General features: G+C 41.6%; 1 protein-coding gene across 6 annotated transcripts in view; it reads right to left on the bottom strand.

Annotated features, from left to right (window-relative positions):
* Positions 1 to 18,367, bottom strand: part of LOC129841435 (disks large-associated protein 4-like) — a 243,014-nt gene that overhangs the window by 144,009 nt on the left and 80,638 nt on the right. The gene's annotated exons all lie outside the window — the stretch shown is intronic.

The raw sequence follows: 18,367 nt of genomic DNA, 5'->3' as shown, positions 1-18,367 counted from the left end.
AAAACACAATAAATCGTTATATTAGCTTAGCACATAGCAATTAGCAGCCCAGCATTGATTCTAGCCAAAGTGAGCGATAAAAGTCAACATCGCCAAAAGATATTAATTTTTTCACTAACCTTCTCAGAATTCTTCCGATGACACTCCTGTAACATCACATTACAACATGCATATACAGTTTGATCGAAAATGTTTATATTTAGCCACCAAAATCATGGTTAGACAATGTGAAATGTAGACAAGCTGGTAAAGAAAACGTCCTTGCGCCACTTAGACAGTGATCTACTCTTATACATAAATACTCATAAACGTGACTAAAAAATATAGGGTGGACAGGGATTGATAGACAATTTAATTCTTAATACAATTGCGTTATTACATTTTTTAATTTATCCTTACTTTTCAATACAGTTTGCGCCAAGCGAAGCTACGTCAAAAAACATGGCGTCCTAAGCCACTAAAATGTTTCGACAGAAACACGATTTATCATAATAAAAATGTCCTACCTTGAGCTGTTCTTCCATCAGTATCTTGGGCAAAGGATCCTTTCTTGGGAGAAATCGTCTTTTGGTGGAAAGCTGTCCTCTTGCCATGTGGAAATGTCAACTGAGTTCGGGATGAACTGAAAAGCATGCCCAACTTTTCACATCGTTGCAAAAATAAATGTCCCAAAATCGCACTAAACGGATATAAATTGCTATAAAACGCTTTAAATTAACTACTTTATGATGTTTGTAACTCCTATAACGAGTGAAAAGATGACCGGAGAAATATAACAGGCTAAACTAACGCTTGGAACAGGAGAGGGTCGGTGTCTTCCACGCGCGTTACGCAGCTCCCAAAGAATGACTAGCTTCAGAGTTTTTTCATTTGTAGGGCCTGTGAACGCGCAATCGAGCCCGTTGGAATCGTCATCACGTAAAGGCATCCAGGGGAAGACGTAAGAAGTGTCCGTATAGTCATAGCAACGACAGTGCCCTTTTAAATGACTTCAGAAAAGTGGCCAACATTTCTCAAATCTGACTCCATGTCAGGGAAATTGCTGTAGAATGGGCTCTGTTCCACTTAGAGACAAAATTTCAACTCCTATAGAAACTATAGACTGTTTTCTATCCAATAATAATAATAATATGCATATTGTACGATCAAGGATTTTGTGGGAAGCCGTTTAAAAAATTAGCCACATTAGCATAAATAGTCTAAACAGCGCCCCCATCCCCAACAGGTTAACTTTAGTGTCAAGTTCTTTTAGTAAAAAAACGGAATGCCAAACGGATCACCTTCACCTGACCACCTCATGATCGCCATATTGTGGGGCTTGTTGACTTAAAAAAACATAGCCTATACTGCCTATATTGCAGAAATTTGCTGGAGGAGATGGCTGCCATTTTGCGGGCTCCTAACCAATTGTGCTATTGTGTGTGTTTATTCACATTATTTGTAACTTCTTTTGTACATAATGTTTCTGCCACCATCTCTTATGACCGAAAAGAGCTTCTGGACATCAGGACAGCGATTACTCACTTCGTCCTGGAAGAAGATTTTTTTAAAGGATTTACAGGATTTACAGACACGCGACAAGGCACAAATCCCCGTCATTCTCATGCAAAAGAGACAGAGATATCGGGGACGTAGCTCGGGGTGCCTTGTAAGGATCAGACGCGAGTGGGTAATCTGCGTCTACCATCAGTCCTATTAGCCAATGTACAATCATTAGATAACCAAACAGACAAGCTACGATCACAAATATACTACCAACGGGACATTAAAAACTGTAATATCTGATGATTCGTGGCTGAACGAAGACATTGATAACATACAGCGGGCGGGGTTTACGCTGCATCGGCAAGATAGAACAGCTGCCTCCGGTAAGACAAGGGGTGGAGGTCTGTGTATATTTGTAAACAACAGCTGGTGCACAAAATCTAATAGGGGAGGGTCTGGGTGGGTATCTATCCGCGGTGGCGACTCAGGTGCGGGACGCAGACCCCGCTCCACCACTGGCTCACCCCACTTTGGTGGCACCTCTGGTGCAGGGACCCTCCTCGCCGACCCCGGACTGGGGATCCTTGCAGCGGGCCCCGGACTGAGCACCCTCGTTGCGGGCCCCGGACTGGGCACCCTCGTTTCGGGCCCCGGACTGGGCACCCTCGCTGCGGGCCCCGGACTGGGCACCCTCGCTGCGGGCCCCGGACTGGGCACCCTCACTGTGGGTCCCGGACTGGGTACCGTCGCTGGAGGCTACGGACTGGGGACCGTCGCTGGAGGCTCCGAACTGGGGACCGTTGCTGAAGGCTCCGGACTGGAGGCCGTCGTTGGAGGCTTCGTGCCATGACTCCTCACTGGAGGCTTCGTGCCATGACTCCTCACTGGAGGCTTCTTGCCATGGATCATCACTGGCGGCTTCTTGCCATGGATCATCACTGGAGGCTTCGTGCCATGGATCATCACTGGAGGCTTCTTGCCATGGATCATCACTGGATGCTTCGTGCCATGGATCATCACTGGAGGTTTCTTGCCATGGATCATCACTGGAGGCTTCGTGCCATGGATCATCACTGGAGGCTTCTTGCCATGGATCATCACTGGAGGCTTCGTGCCATGGATCATCACTGGAGTGAGGAGACGTATGGGCAGTCTGGTACGTGGAGCTGCCACAGGGCTCACCAGGCTGAGGAGACATACGGGAGCTGGGATGTATCGCACTGGGCTGTGAACGCGCACTGGAGACACCTCGTGGGCCCCCCCAGTTTTTTTGGGAGGGCTGCCTCTCAGGCTTCCTTGCTAGCCATGTTCCCTCGTAGCGATGCCGTTCCGCCTTTGCTGCCCCAAGCTCCTCCTTGGGACGACGACCCAGCCTGCCTCCAGGGTCCTTTACCGTCCAGGATTTCCTCCCAAGTCCATGAGTCCCCCATAACACGCTGCTTGGTCCTTTTGTGGTGGGAAGTTCTGTCACGGCCGTCAACAGAAGTAGACCAAGGTGCAGCGCGTTGAGCGTACATAATCCTTTATTTATTATGACGCCGACAAAAACAATAAACAATCCAAAACAACCGTGAAGCTAAAGGTCTATGTGCCACAAACAAAGTTACCTTCCCACAAAGACAGGTGGGAAAAATGGCTCGTATTAAGAGTTCTCTTAATAACTAAATATATTCACTTTCGCTATCGAAAAATCTTTCCAAATCATGAAATAATTTAAACATATATCATATAGTCATATATCATTAATGATACTATTTAGGCTTATATAGTATTAGCAAAGTCATCAACAGCTATTATTTCAATTAAACTCAGGGATAAACTAAAAATAGACAATACACACACTGACTGTACAAAACATCAGGAACACCTTCCTCATATTGAGTTGCTCCACACGCCCCCCACACGCCCCCGAACAGCCTCAGTTCGTCAGGGCATGGACTCTACAAGGTGTCGAAAAGTGTTCCACTGGGATGCAGGCCCATGTTGACTCCAATATGTAACGTGTGTGCTGGAAGTCGGGAATCAAGTTCAGCGAGTGAATACATTTAATGAATGAACGAAACATAATACCAAACAAGAAACACGAACAACGCACAGACATGAAACTGAAACAGAAACAATGACACCTGGGGAAGGAACCAAAGGGAGTGACATATATAGGGCAGGTAATCAAGGACGTGATGGAGTCCAGGTGAGTTATTATGTCCTGATGCCCGTAAAAATGGTGTACACGCTCTCCGACTCGCGACTCCAGCCGCAGGACGCTGACCAAAAGGATAATCCCGGGGATCAGGGGCGGACCGGTCACCTCTACTAAGGCGCAAGAACCTGTCGATCCGGCTGTGGTGCGGGAGCATGTCGACCTTGAATGCCGGAGAGAGAGCATACGTGACAGTACCCCCTCCCCGGCGCGCGGCTCCAGCTACAGGACGCAACCACAGGGAAGATCCCGGGGATCAGGAGCGGACCAGTCGCCTCCGCTGAGGCGCAGAGACCTGACGAACTGGCTGAGGCGTGAGAGCCTGATGAGCCGACTTAGACCTCCGCGGTTGCCTCATACGAGGCACGGGAAACTGTTCACCAGCTGTGGCATGGGAGCCTATCGAACCCGCTGAGGCATGGCAGCCTTTAAAGTCAGCTGAGGCATGGGAGCCTATCGATCCCGCTGAGGTATGGATACCCGTCGAGCCAGTTGAGTCAGGGGAACCCGACAAACTGGCTGAGGCCTCCCAGGTAGCTCCGGTTCGGACACCCAGACCCGACATCACCTCCAACACAAAAACAAAAAACTCCCTGATGCTTCCCTTTGGTGAGGCTTAATTCTACGCTGCGCATAACGATGATGACAGGTGTGCGCCATAACAAGCAGCCTGGTGACAAAGAGACCGGAGAGGTAGCACACGTGACAGTATCGTTACACCCATCAATGCATAATGACGCCTCACCAAAGGGAAGCATCAGGGAGTTTTTATTTTTTATGTTAGAGTAATGATGTCGGGTCCGGGAACCGCTACAGGCTCTCATGCCTCAACCAGATCGACAGGTTCCCGTGCCTTACCTGGTGTGACAGATTCCCGCGCATCAGCAGGGGTGACCGGTCTGCTTCTGATCTCCGGGTTAGTCCCCTTAGACTGCGTCCTGCGGCTGGAGCCGCGCGTAGGGGAGGGGGTACTGTCACGTATACTCCCTCTCTGGCCTCTAGGTCATCAGGCTGTTGATTATCCCGCACACCTGTCACCTTCGTCTCACACACCAGTGCCTCATGACACTCACCTGGACTCCATCACCTCCTTGATTATCTTCCCTATATCTGTCCTCCCCTTGGTTCTTTCCTCAGGTGTTATTGACTCGGTTTTAATGTCGGTGAGTTTTTTGTGTTACGTGTTTGTTATTTCATTTATTTATTATATCACTCACTCCCTGCACTTACTTCCCGACTCTCAGTGCACACGTTCCACAATGCTTCAAGTTGGCTGGATGTCCTTTCGGTGGTAGACCATTCTTGATACACACAGGAAACTGTTGAGCAAGAAAAATCCAGCAGCGTTGCAGTTCTTGACACAAACCAGTGCGCCTGGCACCTAATGCCATACCCCATTCAAAGGCACTTACATATTTTGTCTTGCTCATTCACCCTCTGAATGGCACACATACACAATCCATGTCTCAATTGTCTTAAGGCTTAAAAATCCTTCTTTAACCTGTCTCCTCCCCTTCATCTTCAGTGATTGGAGGGGATTTAACAAGTGACATCAATAAGGGATCATAGCTTTCACCTGGATTCATCTGGTCAGTCTATGTCATGGAAAGAGCAGGTGTCCTTAACATTTTGTACACTCAGTGTATAGGCATTTGGTTTCAAACTTTGGTTGATTTCAAATTGAATCTTTAAGTTAATCATTAATATGTTGGATTCACATCTCCATCTCAACTAAAAATCTAAGTTGAAGAATAGGACTAAATCAAAGTAAGTCCATTTAAACAGTTTGATTAGATTAGATTTAGTCCGGTTCTTTGAATTACATTTTTGGTTGAGATGGAGACGTGAATCTAACATATCAATTATAAATGTTTTGACAAACTGAAATTAAAGTCAGACTAAGTCAGTGGCACAATATAAATATTTCCTTAAAATGTTGATATTCGGTTGCATTGACAAGCAAACACAATTCAATATCACTTTTGCGATACAGTAAATGGCCAATTAAGTTGTCGACAAGTTAACAAATGATATTTCGGATTTAGTCGAGGAAAGTAACTGAGTACATTCCTAAATACATTATGTACTTTTTACTCCCATGCATTTTATCTGGCACCCAAGAGTACCCGTTACATTTCGAATGCTCAGGCAGGACATCACTATGGTCCAATTCACACACTTATCAATATATTGCGTTGTCATCCCTACTGCCTCTGATCTGGCGAATCACTAAACACAAATACTGCGTTTGTAAATTATGTCTGAGTGTTGGAGTGAGCCCTTGGCTGTCCGTAAATAAAAAAATCAATAAAAAATCGTGCCATCTGGTTTGCTTAATATACTGTAAGTAATTTGATGTATGGCATTTACTTTTACTTTTTACTTTTACTCAAGTATGAATTTAGTACTTTTTCCATCACTGTACTTTTAGACTTTTACTCAAGTAGGATTGTACTTTGTGACTTTCACTTTTACTTGAGTCATTTTCTATTAAGGCATCTTTACTTGATTACTTTTGAGTACAATTGAGTACAATTGAGTATGCCAATTGAGTACTTTTTCCACCACTGCTTCGTTTCACATCTCCAACTAAACCTCCCCAAAAAGTTAAAGAATAGGATTAAGAAAGTGGCACAGGTGAAGCTATCTAAGCACTAGATATCCTTTAAAATGTTGATATTTGGTTGTGTTGACAACCAAACACAATTCAGTCTTACAGTGAATAACCTGAAGTTAAGGCTATCTTACAAACTAATGTAACAGTATTTATTCAATCTTATTTCATGTAAAGGTTGCAGGTCTGTGGAGATTTATATATATATATATATATATATATATATATATATATATATATATATGTTTATATACAGTCATTGGTGGAGATCTTCACAATTGCTATAATAATCTATGCAGAATCTCAAACATCATTGATTCCTTGCCCTATGTACTTTTCATGTAATTTCAACTGCAAACCAGGTCATTTGGTTGTGCTATTAGATGAAGCACAGTGATAAAACCTTAAGTTGTTGTAGAAATACAAAATATCTGACACTGAATTCCCATTTGAACTTTGTTGTGCTTTTAAATGGTTTAATGCATAGTGATAACACATTTAGATGACAACTAAACCCAACATCTTTCATTTCTTTTCCATTCTAATTTGCTTGTGCTTTTAGATGGTTGAAAGCATAGCGATAATACATTTGGAATTCAAAACATTTCTGGCTGACTTTTTGAGTAAGTGAATAAAGTTTTAAATCTCATTGATCAACATCTCTACCAAATATGACCCACATTTCCATGTTGAAATGATGTGGTGTCCCCAGTGGGCAGTAGGTGAAGTGGATTTACAGCCAGCCTTTGTTGTCTTATCTAAGATGCAATGTGTTTCGATACCAGAAGACTGCGGTGGAGAATGTGACATGCGTCAAACTGCCATAGCACAGACAAGTCATATAACGCAGACTCCGTCAAAGGAATATAACAAAGACATTTCACATAAGCAGAAATATTCTGGGGTGGCAGGTAGCATAGTGGTTAGAGTGTTGGCCTAGTAACCGAAAGGTTGATAGATCAAATCCCTGCTGACAAGGTAAAAAATCTGTCGTTCTGCCCCTGAACAAGGCATTTAACCAACCCACTGTTCCCATTGAAAATAAAAATGTGTTATTAAGTGAAATGCCTAGTTAAATAAATAAAAATAAAACTCTGTAAAGTTGTCAAGAGACACATACTGCTAACGGGAGAGAAAGCGTTCCATTTTACAGAGTAGCTGCACATTGACAATAAAAACGAACAGTCGGTAAGAATGCCATCTTTGCTAGTATAAAAACACACACAAATGTGTAATTTTCCACTCGCCCTAAAGAGAAGTTTCATCCTCTCTGTAATCTGCCCAACAGACCTGGGTTCAAATACGATTTCAAATCTTTCAAATACGTTGAGCGTTTGCTTTTGCCTGCCAGATGGGCAGGGTATGTAGTTTTACAAAAATTCTATTGGTTCCAGGCAAGCTCAATCAAGCCGAGCTCAAGTATTTGAAAGGATTTCAAACAGTAATGGAACCCGGGCCTAATTATAGAGGATTACTTATCCAAAGCTGTTTGACCTACTGTTTAAATAGACTTCTGATCTACACATCCAAAGCCCTCATTGACATAATTATATTTGCAGTGAGCACGGATGGACAAGGTGCCAAGTGTGAAGTGGCACTTATTGGCAATAGGGTGATTCCATGCCAGCATAGGCAGAACATATTTAGATTGTTCTGGAACTTCTCAAATAGGAACTTAATTGGGAGGAAGGATGTTTGGCATGCTTTTTACATTTGTATCACAAACCATTTTTGAGAAAATTCTGATGAAAGTGAAGCCTATACCTGCCTTCTGTAAGACCTTATGATCCGTGAACCATACATGATACAGACAACATCTTGGTGTCATTATATTCCTTATAATGTGCTCTAACATATGGAGTATGTCTAGATTCTGAAATAGAAATGTTCACACTTGAGTGTGTATGTACTGTAGGCACTTGCATACAGTACATACCTTGCTTTCACAAGGTATTCACAACCCTTTGTCACTAGCCTACACACATTATCCCATAGGTTTTCGCTCCCCAGTTGTAACTAACCTGGTTCAGCTTATCAACCAGCTAATTATTAGAATCAGGTGTGCTAGATTAGGGCTGGAGTGAAAACCTAGTTCCCCGAGAACAGGGTTAGAGAGCCCTGATTTAGAACCACCCCAAAAATATATGGATCTTTTCTATCAATCTTTAAAATGTCTGTCCTTATGGATTCACATAATATATTTATATAAGCTGTACAGGGCTAAACATTCAGTTATCCAAATAATGTTTGTTTATTTGTCAAATTCTTAAATACAGGGGAGTGTACACAATTTAATGCTAACTCAAGATGACTGGTTACTCAACAAGACTGTTATATGGTAAAACTAACATCCCCCCCAAAAAGATAGTATGAACAGTGTAGTACAATTCAGTGTGTCCGATTGTGTCTCAGGTGAAGAGACACACAAGTGCAGAGAACTGTACCAATGGCGTGTATTCATGGAATAGTTGAGAGAATGATTTATTTCACATTTTATTTCTTTCATCACATTCCCAGTTGGTCAGAAGTTTACATACACTAAATTAGTATTTTGTAGCATTGCCTTTAAATTGTTTAACTTGGGTCAAACATTTCGGGTAGCCTTCCACAAGCTTCCCACAATAAATTTGGTGAATTTTGGCCCATTCCTTCTGACAGGGCTCGTATAACTGAGTCAGGTAACTGTAGGGCTCCTTGCTCGCACACACTTTTTCAGTTCTGCCCACAAATTTTCTATAGGATTGAGGTCAGGGCTTTGTGATGGCCACTCCAATACCTTGATTTTGTTGTCCTTAAGCCATTTTCCCACAACTTTGGAAGTATGCTTGGGGTCATTGTCCATTTGGAAGACCCATTTGCGACCAAGCTTTAACTTCCTGACTGATGTCTTGAGATGTTGCTTCAAAATATCCCCATAATTTTCCTGCCTCATGATGCCATCTATTTAGTGATGTGCACCAGTCACTTCTACATCAAAGCACCCCACAACATGATGCTGCCACCCCTGTGCATCATGGTTGGGATGATGTTCTTCGGCTTGCAAGCCTCTCCCTTTTTCCTCCAAACACAATGATGGTCATTATGGCCAAACAGTTCTATTTTTGTTTCATCAGACCAGAGGACATTTCTCCAGAAAGTACGATCTTTGTCTCTATGTGCAGTTGCAAACCGTAGAATGTTTTTTTACCGTAGAATGTTTTTTTTTATGCCGGTATTGGAGCAGTGGCTTCTTCCTTGCTGAGCGGCCTTTCAGATTACATCGATATAGGACTTGATTTACTGTGGACATAGATACTTTTGTACCTGTTTCCTCCAGCATATTCACAAGGTCCTTTGCTGTTGTTCTCGGATTGATTTGCACTTTTTGCACCAAAGTACGTTCATCTCTAGGAGACAAAACGAGTCTCCTTCCTTAGAGGTATGACGGCTGCGTTGTCCCATGGTGTTAATACTTACGTACTATTGTTTGTACAGATGAACGTGGTACCTTCAGACGTTTGGATATTGCTCCCAAGGATGAACCAGACTTGCAGAGGTCTACATTTTTTTTTCTGAGGTCTTGGCTGATTTCTTTTGATTTTCCCATGATGTCAAGCAAAGAGGCCCTGAGTTTGAAGGTAGGCCTTGAAATACATCCACAGGTACACCTGCAATTGACTCAAATGATGTCAATTGGCCTATCAGAAGCTTCTAAAGCCATGACATCATTTTCTGGAAGTTTCCAAGCTGTTTAATGGCACAGTCAACTTAGTGTATGTAAACTTCTGACCCACGGGAATTGTGATACAGTGAATTATAAATGAAATAATCTGTCTGTAAACAATTGTTGAAAAAATTACTTGTGTCATGCACAAAGTAGATGTCCTAACCGACTGCCAAAACTGTAGTTTGTTAACAAGAAATTTGTGGAGTGGTTGAAAAACGAGTTTTAATGACTCCAACCTAAGTGTATGTAAACTTCCGACTTCAACTGTATGTATATGTAGCAGAAAAGCTGTAAAAAAACAAATAGATATTTGTCCTCCGAAGAGGGGGGGGGTTAATAAAACAACAAAAAAATATATATTTTTTTAAAGACTCAGCTGTAATCGCTGCTAAAGGTGCTTCTACAAATTATTGACTCAGGGGAGTGAATACTTATGTAAATTCATATTTCTGTATTCCATTTTCGATACATTTGAACTATTTCATTTTGTGTGTAGATGGGTGAGAAACAAATCTATTTAATAAATTTTAAATTCAGACTGTAACACAACAACATGTGGAATAAGTCAAGGGTTATGAATACTTCTGAAGGCACTGTATCTGATTGAATCTGTATTAACACTGATTTTGTGGGTAGTGTGTGTGTGTGTTTGTGTGTGAAAGGGAGAGAGAGAGATTTTCCATGTTTGCTTGTGTTCCTAAAGTGTACACGCAGCCCTCCATCATGCCTCCAAGGCTCAGTGCTGCTGTCCAATGCCTGTCCAGATGGGTCTCTGAACACACACCAGATGTGATCTACCCAGGGTAAACCAGAGGGGTCAGGGTTAGCGGTGGCGAAGCAAAAAAACCTTACCCATTCACTTCATCCATCCTTCCTTCCATCCATCCCTCCATCAAAAAACATCCCTCCATCAACATCCCTCCATTCCTGATTGGGAGCAACAGATACCAGGTGGTACAAATCCTAAGGCAGACAGGAGTCACAGGTCATCCCTTTCTAATGGAAGATAATGGCATCGAAAGGGCATTTAGCTAGAATAGATAAGGAGAGAGACTGCCAGAGAATGGGTCGTGTATGTGGGGAAAAGTGAACGTTTAGCAGACAGATATGGAAGCTTTGAAAAAGACTACAGTCAAAATGTGTCAGCATTTTAATAACAGAGTAACATGAACTGAAACATATCATAGTTGCTTTATAGAGAGAGAGAGAGAGAGATGTTGTGGCTTGTTGACATTGATTTGAGAGAGAGAGAGCGAGAGAGAGAGAGAGAGAGAGAGAGAGAGAGAGAGAGAGAGAGTCAGGATGAGGGAAATCTGGGCAGGAACATTTTGATATTGGCTTTGCGTGTCGGCGATGACATATAGTTGTGACGCGCCAACGATGCTAAAACTAAGTGACTAGCATGGACCATGGCCTTAATCTAATTCATCCAGTCATTTCAGCTTAGTGGAAGTCAGCATATGGCTTGCGGATGCAGTGGGTTTAGCGACCCCTGTAGCCTCAGACCGCTACATACTGTAGGTAGCTACTTGCTCCAATTCCCTTGGTACAATTGCAGTGAAAGTAGCATTTTCCATAGGGATACAATGGGCTAGCATCTGAGTGCTAACTGAAGCCTCTAACTATGAGATCCCGTGCTCCATTTCACTATAAACAAAAAGCTAATGGCAGTTAGTAGGCCTTGTAGGTACTACTATATCTACTCCAACAGCCCATTGATAATGCTAACAGTATAGCATCTGAAAGCTAACCACTGAAAAGTCAATTTCCCTATGGATGTGGATGCGCAGACCCATGAGTAACTAAGGCCCTCACAATGGGTTCAGATTTTTTGTGGCCCCCACCCCCATGCCAGCAGCATACCACCCTGCATACCACTGCTGGCTTGCTTCTGAAGCTAAGCAGGGTTGGTCCTGGTCAGTCCCTGGATGGGAGACCAGATGCTGCTGGAAGTGGTATTGGAGGGCCAGTAGGAGGCACTCTTTCCTCTGGTCTAATAAAATATCCCAATGCCCCAGGGCAGTGATTGGGAACACTGCCCTGTGTGTAGGGTGCTGTCTTTCGGATGGGACGTTAAACGGGTGTCCTGACTCTGAGGTCATTAAAGATCCCATGGCACTTATCGTAAGAGTAGGGGTGTTAACCCCGGTGTCCTGGCTAAATTCCCAATCTGGCCCTCAAACCATCATGGTCACCTAATAATCCCCAGTTTACAATTGGCTCATTCATCCCCCTCCTCTCCCCTGTAACTATTCCCCAGGTCGTTGCTGCAAATGAGAACGTGTTCTCAGTCAACTTACCTGGTAAAATAACGGTAAAATAAATAAATAAAATAAAAAATCAGAGTTGCCCATCTCTGACCTAGGTAGTAACTTGGTGACAAAGTTAATGGCACGTGACATTCAAGCAATACACCATTATATTTCCTTTCCTATGAGTGGACGCTGTGGCACTTAATTTGTGGTTGTATGAAAGACTATTTATTTCAGAAAGATAACAAAATTAGGTATATAAACACAAATTATAGTCAGCAGGGTTGATTACAAGGCCATCATCAAGTAGACTAAGATCAACGATCATTGGTCCCTCATAAAGAATTTGGTCTTGAATGGTAGGTGCCTATTCAAGAGTGCGGTTTGCAAAGGCATCATGAATTTCGATCTCTGTGTCCTGTCTATCCCTGTGGAGGTGGTACAGAGCTAGGTCGTCTATGTGGACAATTGCTCCCTCTGGCACACTAACAAAGACTGTCTGGTTTGGAATGGCAAGTTGGGTGATTGAGCCATGATGGTTGTAGGTCATGGTAGCAGAAGTGAATGTGATGTGTTAACAAGCCACATGTCTCCTACCACCTCCATTTGAGGTCGCAGTGGTGTTCGGTGTTGTCCCTAATAAATGGTTTGCTAGGGCATAAGTAATGACCATCTTTGGTTTGGGTGCACATCAACAAATTAGGCGTGTGATAAAAATCAGGGCTTTCCTCCTGGTAGGCTACAACCAGGGGTGTGATGAACCCTACGTTTCGTACGGTTTTTAACCTGTAGATACAGTATTCTCTACATCAATGACAGGGAGTGTGAGAAAGAATTCCACCTTGTTGTTCTGTGGGAATTGCACTTCCTAGGCCGAAGGCTAAGTGTACCTCTAGTGGTTTTACAGTAGCTGTTGTAGCTGAGGTCAATATGTCCTGCACCATCATAATGCGCATTAAGTATGAGGGAATTCTGTTCATGGCTAAGTTATTGATAGTTGAGCTGACCTCACGAAGGACGTCCTCCCACAAAACTGAAAGTGAGAACTATCACATTTAACCTTTTCACACGTGAGTTCCAAATAGCTCTAACGGTCGCCCCAGCTTGAGTTGTTTTATGCACGTGATGTCAGGATGCACTCACTGTTCTAACATGTGATTATAACGTAACAGTACAGTTAACACGCGCTGCCTGCTAATTATCAATAGGGTATATTTCAACTTGTCAATTTCAAATTATTTTCTAACAAGTAGAATTTTCTAACAACAGTTTGAATTGAGGTGTGTTCCGCCTCCTCATTAATTCACATAGAAGTAGCCCAGTTCTGCGTTGCGGACAATTTATGTTTGAGGCTTTACTGAGGCAGATAAACTTCTCTCTTTGAGGAGAGTCCAATGCACTTCACTCGTGTTTGCGCAGATCAAGTATGCATATATTTGTGCAGTCTTGCAGGAATTGGAACATTTTCTTGCTGGCGTTCGCTTTGCCTTCCTTGTTGTTTTCCTTACACATAAGAACTTTGGACATGTGTGCGTTCCTATCAAAGTAAGTTCCTTATTTTCTGTACATCGTGTTATCGTTTCCACTGTAGTATGTACTGTATATATGTATTGTATGTATAGAGCATAATATATTTGCAGTTTTATTCGTGTGTTTTCAATTACTTGTGACAAATAATGAATTCCGAATATTCCGAATAATATTTATTGTAATGGACACTTTTTTGAAGGTTGTACTGATTATAATGATCTAAGCTATTTGCCAGCTATGTGGGGTGCCATGTTTGTTGACATTATACAATGCATTCTGGGTGTCACACATCTGTCAGACCAAAGATGTTATAATGAGGTAAAGGAATCGTTCACTCATCTTTCGGGTAAAATTCCGGAAGTTGATCGTAGACAACACACCACCTTCAACATGCATACTATAAACAGACCAAATTAATCTTGTCTTCTCTTATTATCTTTGGTTTCGGTGCGGGAAAGAAAGCATGGCGGCGCACAGAAACTACCCATCGTCGGATTACTTTTGATTTCTAGAAAAAACGTTTCTGAAAAAACAGCGTAGCCAGCTCAAATGCTGGTTGTTGCGTCATACCGAAACTGGCAGTTCAAAATAAGTATTCTAATCACACTGGTTTGATCGTACGCTACAGGGACCACTGTAGAATGATCACACCCCTGTGTTGGTACGTTTGAAAAGGTTAACCATGGCAAGGGGACTTGGAACATGGACAAGTACAAACGGTCCAGTTATGCCCTCCATAAGCCAATCAAACAGGCAAAACATCAGTACATAGACAAATTGGAGTCGCAATTCAAACACGAGACGCATATGGCAGGGACTCCAGACAATCAAGGATTAGAAAGGGAAAACCAGCCACATCGCAGACACTGACGTCTTGCTCCCGGCAAGCTAAAAAACTACTTTGTTAGCTTTGAGGAAAACACAGTGCCACCGATGTGGGCCACCGCCGCTCATGAGGGCGTTGAGCTCGAATTCTCTGTGGCCGGCATGAGGAAGACTTTGAAGTGTGTTAACCCTCACAAGGCTGCAGGCCCAGACGGAATCCCTAGCCACTTCCTCAGAGCATGTGCGGGGCAGCAGGTGGCCTAATGGTTAGAGCGTTGGACATGTAACCAAAAGCTTGCAAGATCAAATCCCAGAGCTGACAAGGTAATAATCTATCATTCTGCCCCTGAACAAGGCAGTTTACCCACTGTTCCTAGGCCGTCATTGAAAATAAGAATTTGTTCTTAACTGACTTACCTAGTTAAATAAAAGGTCAAATAAAACATGTGCAGACCAGCTTGCTGGAGTGTTTACGGACATTTTCAATCTCTCCCTCTCCAAGTCTTTTGTCCCCACTTGCTTTAAGATGTCCACCATTGTTTCTGTACCCAAGAAAGCAAAGGTAAATAAAAAAAATGACTATCGCCCCGTACAACTCACTTCTGTCATTATGAAGTATTTTGAGAGGCTAGTTAATCAATATAAATTGTATTGCTTTTCTGACTTTCGTGACCAAGCTAATTTAAGGCTAGCTGTTCTAGCTATTCTTTTGTTCTTTGTCTAGTGAATGACAAACTCACAAACGCTTGGATTGCTTTCGCTGTAAAGCATATTTTCAAAATCTGACACCATAGGTAGATTAACAACAAGCTAAGCTGTGTTTTGGTATATTTCACTTGTGATTTCATGATTATAAATATTTTTAGTAATATTTTTGAATTTGATACTTCTTGGGATTTGTGTCTGCCTTTCAGGGCCGGAACGAGCATGTGGTTTTCTGAACATAATGCGCAAACGAAATGGCGGATTTTGGTTATAAAACTAATTTTATCGAACAAAAATAGCATTTATTGTGTAACTGGGAGTCTCGTGAGTACAAACATCTGAAGATTATCAAAGGTAAGCATTTCATTTTATTGCTTTTCTGACTTTCGTGACCAAGCTAATTTAAGGCTAGCTTTTCTAGCAGTGATTGATACACTCACAAATGCTTGGATTGCTTTCGCTGTAAAGCATATTTTCAAAATCTGACACGATAGGTGGATTAACAACAAGCTAAGCTGTGTTTCGGTATATTTCGCTTGTGATTCCATGTTTATAAATATTTTTAGTATTATTTTTGAGTTTGGCGCTGCCAATTCAGCGGTAGTTTACGAAAATGATCCGTGCGGCAAGAAGTTAAAACCACTTATGAATCAGCAATGAAAGGGTAATGGATCAACAATAACAGTTTGATAACAGTGACTCATTAATCAACTCGGGATCAGTGTTGAGGGTCAATGCCCAAACAAGCTGCACTATTTAATTAATTGTTTTGTAAATTGGAAAAAATTGGCAAACATTTATTAAAACGTTATCATACACGATTACCAATTGGTAGCTTAATCATTTAAGCAATTTATTCAGATTCCAGTGTCATGCACTCCCTCTCGGTCACCAAAATTAGTTTTATAACCACACTTTTAACAAATCATTGGGGAAATTATTTTCCTATCGATCACCCAAGAGGGAATAGAGGTTTTCATCCCCCTCTGGCGAATGTGACAGGGTAAATGTGTTTACTGATGATGTCTCATGTTGAACACTTTGGCTAAACAGTTTGTTTTAAACTGGAACACGCAGTTCAAAACATTTGAATTCATTCACTTCAACTCTGGTCTCCTGAAACATGCAGTCATTCCCTGAAGCTCTAATTTTGAAAGTGCTACAACCGATAGGAAAAAGGAGTTTTGGCTATTTCTGCTAGAAAAATGCCTTTAGGCTAGAACACACAGTTCAAAACGCATTTATTCATCCAGTTCAATTTTTCTTGGAACATGCAATAATCTTACTGATGCACTAATTTCAAAAGTGGGAATGCTCCTTATCATACAGCCTACAAGAGAGTTGGCTCTATGGTCCCAGTTGCCACAATGGGATATGAGAAATGCTATCAAAGTATGCTAAAAAACAAGATAAAGATGTATCTATAATGGCTGTAGATGCCGAAAAGGCTTTTGACCGTCTTGAATGGCCTTTTCTATTCAAAACTTTGGAAGCCTTCAACTTTCCAGCTGAAATAACACGTTTAATAAAAATATGATATAAATATCCTAAAGCAAAAATATACACAAATAATACATTATCTGATTAAATGTTTTTTAGAAAGGGGCACAAGACAGGGATGTCCTCTCTCCCCCATCCTGTTTGCACTGGCAATTGAACCACTTGCAGAAAGAATTAGACAGGACTCGTAACAGGTATCAGCATTGATAAACATGAATATAAACTCTCTATTAGTTCCCTCCATGGGGGCACCAAAATATGTTGTGATTTTTGGCTAATTAGTATTCAAGACCATTTGCTGATGAATTACTGGAATAATTAATTGAACTGATTTATTTGGTTAATTTGGTTATCCTATCCAAATGAATCTAAGAAGGGCACCTTTAATGGTTGGATATAGAGAGACTCTTGAATGAACTATCAGCGGTTATTATTATTTATTAAAAAAAAATATTTTGCCTTTATTTAACCGCTCTTGGGCACGTGAGACGGTAGCGTCCCACCTCTTCAACAGACAGTGAAACTGCTGGTCGCCAAATTCATATACAGAAATACTCATTATAAAAATTCAGAAAACAAAACATATTTTACATAGGTTTAAAGATGAACTGCTTGTGAATCCAACCACGGTGTCAGATTTTTTAAAATGCTTTACGGCGAAAGCATACATTACGATTATGAGAACATAGCCCACTAAACAAATCATTACAAACAGTAGCCAGCCAGCTAGAACAGTTACACAATTTAGAAATAGAGATAAAATTAATCCCTTACCTTTGATGATCTACATATGGTTGCAATCAGCAGACATTTATTTACTCAATAAATGTTATTTTTGTTCGATAAAATATCTTTATACCCAAAAACCTCAGTTTTGTTTGCGCGTTTTCTTCAGTAATCCACAGGCTAAAACGCAGTAAAAACAGGAAGACAAAAAAATCCAAGTTGTATCCGTAAAGTTCATGTCAAACGATGTTTATATTCAAACCTCAGGTTGTTTTTAGCCTAAATAATCAATAATATTTCAACCGGACAATAACGTCGTCAATATAAAATGTAAACAAGAAACGCACTCTCTCGGTCTTGCGTAGGAAAAAGCTCTGTGACACGGCAGGGTCCACTCATTCAGACTGCTCTTACTTCCTCATTTTTCAGGATACAAGCCTGAAACATTTTCTGAAGACTGTTGACATCTAGTGGAAACTGCATTTTGAGTCCTAAGTCAATGGATACCGTAAGTCAATGGATACCGTAAACTACTTCCTGAATGGATTTTTCTCAGGTTTTTGCCTGCCAAATCTGTTCTGTTATACTCACAGACACTATTTTAACAGTTTTTGAAACTTTAGAGGGTTTTCTATCCAAATCTACCAGTTATATGCATATCATATATTCTGGGCCCGAGATGCAGGCAGTTTAATTCATGCATGCATTTCATCCAAAATTGCAAATGCTGCCCCCTACTCTAGAGAAGTTAACCAGGTAGGCAAGTTGAGAACAAGTTCTCATTTACAATTGCGACCTGGAAATAATGAACTGTTAGTAATACT

The sequence above is a fragment of the Salvelinus fontinalis genome, chromosome 3 (genome assembly GCF_029448725.1).
Source record: "Salvelinus fontinalis isolate EN_2023a chromosome 3, ASM2944872v1, whole genome shotgun sequence".
NCBI lineage: Eukaryota > Metazoa > Chordata > Actinopteri > Salmoniformes > Salmonidae > Salvelinus > Salvelinus fontinalis.
Note: the sequence above shows the minus strand (reverse complement) of the source record. Positions and strands in the feature narration are given on the sequence as shown.